The sequence below is a fragment of the Apis florea genome, unplaced genomic scaffold, assembly GCF_048593485.1.
Source record: "Apis florea isolate Af1SG1 unplaced genomic scaffold, ASM4859348v1 contig_3496_pilon, whole genome shotgun sequence".
Lineage (NCBI taxonomy): Eukaryota > Metazoa > Arthropoda > Insecta > Hymenoptera > Apidae > Apis > Apis florea.
The window spans coordinates 7962195-7973873 of NW_028256773.1; the positions used below are offsets into that span (position 1 = coordinate 7962195).

At 31.7% G+C, this 11679-nt stretch overlaps 1 protein-coding gene and 1 long non-coding RNA gene across 4 annotated transcripts in view; both read right to left on the bottom strand.

Moving 5' to 3' along the window:
* Positions 1-11614, bottom strand: part of LOC100866760 (uncharacterized) — a 141287-nt gene extending 129673 nt beyond the window's left edge. Inside the window, exon 1 of one of the 2 annotated variants that reach the window (XM_086913105.1) lies at positions 11365-11614. The gene's annotated coding sequence lies outside the window, so the exon portion shown is untranslated. The remainder of the gene's footprint in view (positions 1-11364) is intronic. The other variant, XM_086913102.1, reaches the window with a different exon arrangement.
* LOC147656867 (uncharacterized) overlaps positions 1-11679 on the bottom strand; it is a 139029-nt gene that overhangs the window by 68919 nt on the left and 58431 nt on the right. The window lies entirely within an intron of this gene.

Sequence of the window (11679 nt, forward strand, 5' to 3'; positions counted from 1 at the left end):
ATAATAAAAAAGGAAATACAGTTTTTTTTAATACATTTACAATTAAAAAATGTAGTTTTATTCTAGTTTTTATTTACTACTTGAATCTGAATCAATCTGACTCGCATAAGAAAATTGACAAGAGAGATCGAATCTATTGAAATTTCTAATACGAAGTTCAATTTCCAAAAAAAAAAAAAAAAAAAAAAAGAAACTTATCGATCGAATTTATAACAATTTGAATTAAAATAAATGTTTTGAGATGTTGTAAAGTTGAAATTTAAATAAATTTACAGAATATTTCTCAACGTGATCGATCGATTTATCGATTAGTTATCTTATATATATTTTAATGCACAAATTGTTTCAACGTCAATTCATCGAAACAATTATTCCTTATAAATTTGAAAATGAACTTCCTCCACTCAATATACATTTATTCGAACCACTCGTTGAATGTATCGCGTTATTTTAAAGATCGAGAAAAACGATCGAGGCCAAACTCGTGCGTAAATAACAGAGCTCATCTCTGCGTGCAAGTTTGAACAATTTGTACGGAACAAAAGAGAGGATCATAATTTTGTAAAAATATGAAGAAAACAGCTCGAACATTGGCTCGATCGCGAAGTTTAATCGAATTAATCGGCCACCAATGATCGAAATAAGGAAATTTTACGACGTGTATTAATCAAGGTGAATAATTACACATAATTGCTAATTATGATTCTGCAAGAATCTTTTATAATAGGATGTAACAAGAGAGGACAAGAGAGTTTATATTCTCTTTCCTTATTCAAGAATCTAACGTTTTTGTAGCTGTTCGATCGTTTAAGAAAATTACTATTGATGATTTAAAAGGATAAATATACATAGTGTTTACTACCTCGAGTTTCAATTTAAATTCAAATTATACCCTCGTCGTCGCCTCTTACGGTGAATTTCTTTTTTTTTTCTTTTTCTTTTTCTTTTTTTTTTTTTTTTTTTTTTTTTTCTATCAGATTCAGAGCCTTATTTTGCGATAGATAATAACGGTATCGCAAAATAAATATGATTCTCTCTTAAATATTTGCATCGTTCGCTTAACTTTAATGTTAAGTTAATAATAATGGACTAGAAAAAAAAAATTAAAATTAAAATTAAACAAACAATTAAATACGATTAATCGAAGTGAAAATATTGTCACAGATGGGAACATGAAATTCTCTTTACATGGAAAATGAACAAATATTTATACTTTTTTTTCTCTCGAGCCTGATTATTTTCTCAATTGTTACTATAATTATTAGAATTTCTAGGGTATGACCCGTTTTTATTAAATGTAATAAATTGCACACGATTCGAAATTCGTCGAAAATATTGTTTCAGGATTTTTTAAAATTTGAAAATTTTTAATCAATATTTTTCTTGAGGTTTTTTTTCTTTTTTTCTTTTTTTTTTTTTGAAAAAGAAACTTGCCTTCGATGCTACCTTTCGAGACATAATCCCGTATTTAATTAAACGTCGTCGTATTTTTGTTTATTTATCGTTAATTTTTATCAACATTTAAACATTTGACATCTAGGCAAACTTTCCACGATGGGGAGAAATTAATGCGCCTCGTAAAATTGACGATTCATAGCTTAATTAACTTGTGCGAAGGAAAACAAGTTTGAAAAATATTGCAATTTTTGCCCGTCCTCGTCGAATACTTTTGCACACTTCGAAGCAAAAGAGTGATTCGAACGAAAAGCTTAAAATTATAATCCACGTTTCAACATTACTTTTTGTAATTTCATCGTACACATAAGGGTAAAACGGTCTTCTTATTGGTCGTCAAATAAAAATTCCAAATGTATAAATCTGGAAGACCAAAAGCAATTATTAACGAACGATCATATATATACGATTTACACATTTTCCGTTCGTTTGTGAACGAATCTTATTGGTCAAATAAAAATTGCAAAATTAAATTCGTTTTCTTATTTTTCTCTTTTTTCAATACAAAATCTGAAAGATTAAAAGCAAATATTCGTTTTTTTGTTTGCGAACGAATCTTATTGGTCAAATAAAAATTGCAAAATTAAATTCGTTTTCTTATTTTTCTCTTTTTTCAATACAAAATCTGAAAGATTAAAAGCAAATATTCGTTTTTTTGTTTGCGGACGAATCTTATTGGTCAAATAAAAATTGCAAAATTAAATTCGTTTTCTTATTTTTCTCTTTTTTCAATACAAAATCTGAAAGATTAAAAGCAAATATTCGTTTTTTTGTTTGCGAACGAATCTTATTGGTCGAATAAAAATTGCAAAATTAAACTCGTTTTCTTATTTTTCTCTTTTTTCAATACAAAATCTGAAAGATTAAAAGCAAATATTCGTTTTTTTGTTTGCGAACGAATCTTATTGGTCAAATAAAAATTGCAAAATTAAACTCGTTTTCTTATTTTTCTCTTTTTTCAATACAAAATCTGAAAGATTAAAAGCAAATATTCGTTTTTTTGTTTGCGGACGAATCTTATTGGTCAAATAAAAATTGCAAAATTAAACTCGTTTTCTTATTTTTCTCTTTTTTCAATACAAAATCTGAAAGATTAAAAGCAAATATTCGTTTTTTTGTTTGCGAACGAATCTTATTGGTCGAATAAAAATTGCAAAATTATATTCATTGTTTTCTTATTTTTATCTTTTTTTTTTTTTTCAATAGAAAATCAGAAGCTCTATTAAAGGAGTAATAATCGTATACGATTTAGACGTTTTTCGTTCGTTGGTGAAGAAGAATTTTGGCGCGAAAAGAATTCCTTAATAATAATAACAGTTTCAAAAAGAGTTGCGGGATCGAAGGTGATCATTATCGATCAATTTAAGGTTGCGATTGTGGCTCGCGCGGATCCTCCGTCATTGGCATTACGATCGCAAACATAACCTCTTTACCGAAATTGACGTTCGTTTAAAAAGGAAAAAAAGAAACCTTCGTCGAATCTCACTGTTCTCTTAATTCGTGCATCGATCCTTTTTTAATTAACCGTGAAATTGTTATGATTAAATTATGGGTGTAATTTCACGAACGATTGAAATTAACGAGGCAACAGCCATCTTCTTATTAAGCATCCTACTTTCGATCCCCTTGTAGAGGTATAATAAATTTTCAATATATACTCGCGTATATATACTTTCGAAGAATATTCGGTAAAAGTATGATGTAGCTCGTTAAAATTAAAAGAGGAAGTTTTTAATTTAAGCTCGATTATATTTCGATTTGATTTGAGACGACGCGAATTTATTTTACGTGATATTTTCTTTAAATCGTCCAATTATGGTAAATGTATCGTATATAAAAAAAGAAAGAAAATAATATGGTCTTCTAATTTCGTAAAATTAATATCTCGTAAAATATTATCAAAAAGCTTGTATTAAAAATATATAATCAATTTCGTTGTTACTTGTAGTTTGTTCTAAAAAAAATAATAATAATAATAAAAATATTGGAGCTTTAAGTTAGAGTTAATTACGGATCCATATTTTTATTTGAAGAGATAGCGGGTAAGAAACGAACGGTGATGATAAATACTATGTAATATACGCATCTTTTTTACGACAAACGTCATAAAACTTGATAGCGACGAACATAACATTATTTTTATCGTAACAGTTGGTTGCTAATCAGTGAACTTTTAATTATTAGGTAACACGAATTATAAGATCCGTTGCATATCAAGCTTAGATATCGCTTGGTTGTTGAGCACGACTTTTGAAAAAAAAAAAAAAAAAAAAAGAAATACTTCATATTTGAACAGATAGATTCAACGCGAAGATTGCTGCTTTTTTTAAAATAACAAATAACAGATTGTTCAAATTACATTCACAATAATTTTGAAATTGTAAAAAGAAAAAAATAATCGAAAGTATCAGCTGGACGATAAATTAAGAATAGAATTTTGACCACTTAACCTCAAATCGATCGATGCGTGCGTGTCCGAAACGTTGGAAAAATGGACGCATGTTAATTGACGAGAAACGGGAAGTCCAAGGATCGTTTCCCTTCTATTCAGCCGCGGGGATACGCGATTCGTAGGCATCAAGAAACGACTCGCGGTTTAACGTGACATCTGGCGCGAGACCGAGCGAAATGTCAGCCGGATGAATTTGCATCTCCTAAATGCCACTGCGTGAAATCGGTCTCGCGAAATTCCTCGCTCGATCGAAAGTTGCTTCTTCTTTTTCTTTTTATTCTTTTTTAACTCGATAGTGAAATTTTGTTTCGAAAGAACTACTGACAAGGAAAATTAATGTCCACGATGGTTATCGCTTTTTATATAATGCTTCGGTTCGGGTTAGGTTAGGTTTTCTAGATTAATTAAGAAGGAAACTTAAACTTTACGGTTATCGTTTTTTAAACGTTAGGTTAGGTTAGGTTAGCTTCAATGTGAATTCGATATAATAACAAACATATTTATACTCTTTGAAAACTCTTCTGTTCAATCGAACAATTGAACAAGTAACCAATTTCGAATAAACTTACTTATGCTTACATACACTTGGTCTATTTTTCACGTAACCTCGGTTATTATTTGCAATTATTATCACGTTTAGAACGTAACAAATAAATAAATTATCCAAGTAACTTTACTCGTTAACCTCGACCGTTAAATTTTCCCCGTCCTTGCTGTCAAGATATCACGTCGATCGCAATATCGTTCGCAATTGACGACAGATATCTATCTCGTCGTGCCTTTTCATCTTCTCCTTGACAGCAAAGCGAGTTAAAACAAACATCGATCCCCTCTCCCACATCGATTATCGTGGAAAGTCAAAAACTGCCTTCTCGTATTTCCACCCAACACGCGTATCCATCTATCTTCCCATCTAAAATATGCGTACTCGCTTCTATAATTAAACGTTAATAGCTCGATAAACAACGATTATTCTTGTCGCGCGTTATCCTTATCTTGCTTCTTACGCCTTCGCTCGCGTTATTACGCGACAACTCACTGGTTTATTGACCAATTAATCGAGGATGACCCGCCTCCGTTTCTATTCCATTCTATTTAATCGCTCTCGTGTCTCGTTCCATAAATAAGCGAACGATACGAATACGATGCGGGCATCGCGACCTGAAAATCGATTCGAAACGAACGCAACCTGGCCTCCCCCCCCTCCCTTTTTTTCGCCGTTAATGATTCGCCTGTATTCGTGCTCGATGCCATTCTCTAGCAATTTATTATATCCACCGTGAACGATATAACAAAAATAATTTGGAAAGGACTTTTCAAAGGACTTTATCTCTTTTTATATATGTATATATATATATTTTTAATATGCTAAAAAATGCGACTTTTCTTATTGATCTTTTAATGCACGGTACGGTTTTGATAAATAATATTGCGATATTAATTTTCGTGAATCGCGCATACCGAAAATTACACGTGATGGTAATTTTTAATTTTACAGCGTTTAACGTTTCGTGTTACGCAGCTTGAATTATCTCTGAATTTATATTGACTGTAAGTTCGATTTACACGAGTATTTGGAGCATGTAACGAGGAAGAAAGGGTATAATATTTTTCGTAATAATTTTTGCAAATTATAGTACGACGTTACCTTCCCTTCGTTTTTCATTTTATTTGTCGGTTTGGACACTGGATTTACCAACGAGTGTTTCAGCGATCGGAATTAAAAATTGTTCGAACGATTATTTTTCTTTTTTTTTTTTTTTCTCTCTCCCCAAACGTTTCCCATTGAACGAGGAATTTCGATTTAATTCGCAAAGAGGGACGGACAGTGGTTTGCAACGTGTGTATATCGATACACGGTCGATTTTCACAGGAATATAAATTTCGACTGGAATGAATAAATTAATCAACCGCTACCTGGTGCCGGTTATCCTTGATTCACTTTTCCTTTTCCCTGTTTAAATTCTATCGGCGAATTTGATTAATAAACTATACCTGATAGTGAATTATCGCTTTATGCACGCGGCAATTTAATAGAATATCGCGTTATCTGTCCCGAGTTGTGCGCGAGTTAACATTTCCTGCGAGCGATATCTATGCAAATTCTTACCCCCGTAATTTTCGACTCGAATTTTTTCATTAATGCAAAAATTTCCTTCCATTTATTTATCAATTTTATTAAGTATGTTAAAAGCCACGGGGGAGAGTGAATGAGAAATATAATTCGAATCGTATGTTCGACATCTTTAAACGATTATTCCGGAGCTACTTTCGATCAATTGCTTGGCAGCAAATTAAATAAAACCAAGCCAATTTTTATATATATTTCATATATATAATTAATATTTCATATTTATCAAGATGAATTGAGGTGTGCATCAATGGGATATGATCCATGATGATCCTTTCGAGTTTAAGTTAGGTTAAAGACGTAGATTATATTATCGCTCAATTGTAAAGATAATTTTTTATAATTCTGTTGATCTGCGATCGAAGAAGAATTTTGAAGGAGTACGAATTTAAGAATAAATTTTTTGTGGTTGAAATGTAACAGAGAAAAGCGATCGAAGAATTTTGGAGAAATTTTGGGAATTTCAGAAAATTTGTCTTCCAATTTTCATTTTTTTCAAATGCGATCGAAGAAGAATTTTGAAGGAATACGATAATTTAAGAAAATAAATTTTTTATGGTTCCAATTTTCATTTCTTAATTCTCCGAGTTGATCTGCGATCAAAATTTGGAAAATTTAAGAATAAATTTTTTCATTCGGTTTGCTTTCCAATTTTCATAACGTATCACGTTTCTCTATTGATTAATTGTAAATAAAAAAAAAAAAAAAGTATTTTCATCAGATCACTTAATTGCAAAAACAATCTTTTTCAATTCCGCAACCTTGTCTGCGATCGGAGAAGAATTTTGGAGAAATTTTCGAATTTAAGAAATAAATTTATTTGGTTGAAACGCAACGAAGAAACTTTGTTCTCCAATTTTTATTTTTTTAATTCTGCAAATTCGATCGAAGAAGAATTTTGAAGAAATTTTGCGAATTTAAGAATAAATTTATCTGGTTGAAACGTAACGAGGAAAATTTCTTTTCCAATTTTCATAGCATACCCACGCTTCTCTGTCGATTAATTCTAAAAAGAAGAAAACGAAAAGAGTATTTCCATCAATGGCGAAAAGAAGAGGATTGGATGGAAAGTTATTCGATTGGGAAAGTAGGTGCCTGTTTCACAGCAAAAGTTGTTGAGTAACAATGAATATATCGTTCAATTTTGTGGGCATACTCGTTCCCGATAAAACCTGCATATCTGCTGTTTGGAGTACACACGGTAGATACATAGATTGCACGGTTAATTGCACAGGTGTCGAAGCGAGTTAACAAGGTTAACACTCCTTCAACACCGATTTGCATGTCAAAATTACGCGTGTCAAAATTAATACTTGATGTTAATCACGAAAATGTTTCCTTCCTTTTTCTCCTTTCCACTCGAGTGTCGAGCGAAGTTGGACGAACTCGTGATAAATCGTTTTCTTTCGCATTTGCAATTTTCGCTCGTGTGCGTTCCAATAAAATGATCGTTGTTTTTATCTATAAAAACGAAATTTTCATTTTGCACGATAAATACGAAGTTAATAATATAAAAACGCGAAATAACCTTATCTTTGAGGAAGCGAAATTTGAATCGAAAAAGAATTTATAAAAGGGGGAAAAAAAAAAAAAACATTTTCAACAGGTGGGAAAGTGGTTGTATAATTTTTTCCTGTGTAACATTTTTATAAAGACGCGAGATAAAACTTGTTTTGACACGTGCACATATTTTAAATAATATTCAGGATGAAAACGCGGCAACACGCTCGGAATTAATATCTTTTCATCGAGCGTCTGACACTTGAAAAAATTCTCTCTCTCGTTAAAAAACAAACTCCTCCACCTGAATTCTTTCCGATGGAAAATTTTTCAAACCCTTCCCTCCCTTTCCACCATCGTGTCCCCTTTTCCCCTTGCAACGCAAAACAAAAATACATCCGCGAAAAATTATACAAGATTTCTCGCGGAATCCAAGAAGAAGAAAATTTATTTAAAATCAATTTTCGATTAAAATAAACCGGTTTCTTCGAAGAAAAGGGAGAGGAAACGATCCATTTATCTATCGATCCTGATACAAAAATCGAATCCTTTTCAACGAACAGAAACGAGACGTGCGATGGAACTCTCGAGGATGGAGAGATGAAGAAAAGAAGAGGAAGGAGGAAAAAGATGAGGGATAATCCGAGCCCTCCTCGGCTGTTCGAGGGGAATATTGAGCGAATGGAAATCGAGAAGTTAGAGAATGTCCATAATGCTTTCTGAAATGCTGTTATTTATCGCATTCGCGACACGCGTATCTCGTGTTTACGCTGGACGAACACAGCTTGAATATTATGCTTGGCCGCGACTTTTGCGTGGATTTCGAGAAAATTTATCGCTCCCTTTCAGGAACGAGGATTCGTCACTTTCGTTGCGAAATTTTGCTCTCGGAGGGCGCCTCGACTCGAGTCTAATTCCATCGAGTAAATGCTTTCTTTAAATCGAGTACAAATTATCCTAAATTAAGTAATTAAAAAGTGTATACACGTTCGCTTGGACGAACTATATAATTATATAATATGTATCTTTTTACGTATAAAGGAAGAAAATTTTTCGAATATTGTTGTTGTTTTAACAATAATGTAATTATCAAGATGCGTCCCCGGTATTCTCCTTCTCTCTATCCTCAATCTCTCAACGAATAGAAATAATTTCGTTATTCAATAACGAAAAACTCATCTTGAACCAATAACTTGTCCTCGCCTTCACTGTCTACCATTCTTATTTTTCTTATATCTTTTCCTTCTCTCTATCCTCAATTTCTTCAACGAGTAGAAATAATTTCGTTATTCAATAGAATCAAACTCATCCTGAGCCAATATCCCAATAAACTTGTATATTGTATAACGTAACTTGTTCTAACTATTCTTATTTTTCTTACATCTCTTCCTTCTCTCTATCCTCAATTTCTTCAACGAGTAGAAATAATTTCGTTACTCGATCAAAATCAAACTCATCCTCGCTCGAAATAATTTCGTTATTCACAAAACTCAGAAACTTTGAAAATAATATTTCTCCCTCCACGACTCGAACTTACACCCAAAATGTAATCGATAAAAAAATCTAACCTCTTTCAATAATACATTATTCTACGCTTTCCAAGATTTTTTTATTTTAAAAAAATCGAACGTAAATAAATATCGGTCGAGTCGAACCGAGTTTAGAATTCGCAAAGGGTTTAATCTATTTCGTATAACTCGCGTGGAATTACGGATCCGTCGTATGACTAAAAAACAATTAGGCTTGATCGATTATTGGAACGTATTGGTGATCCTATCGCATTCTGAGTAACATTATTTACACAAAACTCTTCCAGGGAAAAGTCTTAGAAAGTTTTCATCTTTTGAGAAGAACATCTTTTACTTCGTTGTTTGTGAATAATCTTGAGGAGAAAAAATTGTTGCTTGCGATAAGAGGAATTTACGCAACGAAAGAAAAAATCAATGATTATTTTTTTTTCCTCCGCAACAGGCGATTTGTTTAAATAATCAATGAAATTGATATCGATTGCGTAGCGTTCATTAACATCAATTCAATTTTCAAGGATGCATCGAAGTTTCATGGATATATCTTTAAATCGTGGAATAATCAAGTTATAATTTTCACATTTACATTTTAACATTCTCAAATAATCAATTCTCGTGTTGGTCTATGCTAATAATGCATTTTAAACGCAGGGAGTAGAATATCATTCACCTCGATACTTTATACACATATGTGGAAACGTAGTAATATCAAACGTGGATGATTCGATAAACAAAAAAAGGGAAAAAAAGGACGATGATGATGATGATGATGATGATAAAAATTTATTTAATTCCTGGTAGAATTTATAACTCTTGTCGCCGATATTTCAATCGAAGAAACGAAATAAAAAAAAAAGGAAAATAATAATTTTAAAATCGACGAATCCTTAATTTTCAAAAAAAAAAAATATATATATGTATGCAACACGATAATTAATATAAAAAGTTAATCCAAACCTATTTCAAATATTTCGAAAGAGCAATATGTAATACACAAAAGTATATTGATTACGTTATATAAATAACGATCTCGATAATATATTTCAAGATCATCAAATTAATGCGAGATGACGTGTTCTTTTTTTTTTTTTTTTTTTTTTGCGTTTGAACGACGAGCATTCGTTATGGTTATGACTTATGATAGTTGGCACATCAAACTATCGAACTCTTTATCGTTGCGCACATCTTGGTAAAGGAACCGGTTCGATTGAAATTCAAAGAAATTCGTCGTATTCTCCATACATCAAAGTCACGAATAAACATCTCGATTCCGACTAGGTAATTTAAGATCAGATTGCTCGACCGGTTGGTGGATGCTTCGAAACACATCATTATGGATCGATTTAATTTAAAGTAAATGAAATTTTCAAATTAAATTGAAATACACAATTAGAATAAAAAAATTAAAAAGTCACTTGAAAATTGCACGCTTATTAAATATCCGAATCGTGGAATATACCAAGCATTTATTTTAAAGTAACGAAAATCTTGATGAATTTTATAAAGTTTTATTTATCGAGATATCGAGCGTCTTTTAGAAATTTTTTTTTCTCATTTGTTTGTAAATTGTTTGTTGAAACTTTTTGTTGCAACTATACCGGTTTTATTTATTTAATTTGAGGATATTTAAATTCAACAAAGTAAAATAAAATATTTCTGTCATTTTTGTCTACGTTTATATATATATATATATGTGAAATGTATACATTTTGAAAACTTTTTAAAAAGTCAAAATCTTTTATTCTCAAATTGATATTCACGAAGGTTTCATTAAAATCAAGTATACATCATTCCCCGCAATTTTACAACCCAAAAATTTACATAATTAAAAAGAAATCTTGATTGAATATTTAAACGTCGATTTTTATATTATATATAATACATATAATATTAATATTAACTTTTAAATTGAGAAATATCCCTAATAATTTCTCTCCCAATGTAACATTATGCATTATATTTCCATTTCATTATATCAATTGTTTAAAAAAAGGAAAAAAACAAAATCCGTATCTTTTAATTTATGGATGTTTCCAAGAGATTCGAAATCACCAAGATCTTCGTTTTTTATTTATTTTAGATATTTCAAAATTCTATCAGAAAGTAAACGTTATATTTGAAATTTTATAATAATAATTAAGGATTAAAATAAACTCGTCTCTTTTGATCGTACGGAAAGAAACGAAATCATCAAATGAAAACATCAGTTCGAAATCGAGATGGAGCATATCGAGCGATCGACTGTTCGCGCAAGTCAACAGGTGTCTTCGCGTAAAAGCACTTTCGATCTTAACAGTTACCTCTCTCCCCTCTAACACAGCCAGTCGTACCACTTCTCTCCAGCTTGTTTCTCTCCCACGGCCAGCCACGATGTCAGAGACCTTTGCCCCAATTCACTTTTCTCTTTCTCTGCCACGAAGGTTAGCCTCGAATCGCCTTATCGGTTTCATTTCCCCGCTTCGTCGTCCCACACCTTTCGTTTTCCTTCCTTTTTCCTCCTTCGGGTTGATCGCGATTCACCACTACTCGATCACTCAATATTCGATCACTGATCCCGTGTTTACTTACGATCACTGTTCACCCAACTACACCCGACGCTTTCAACTTTAACGATG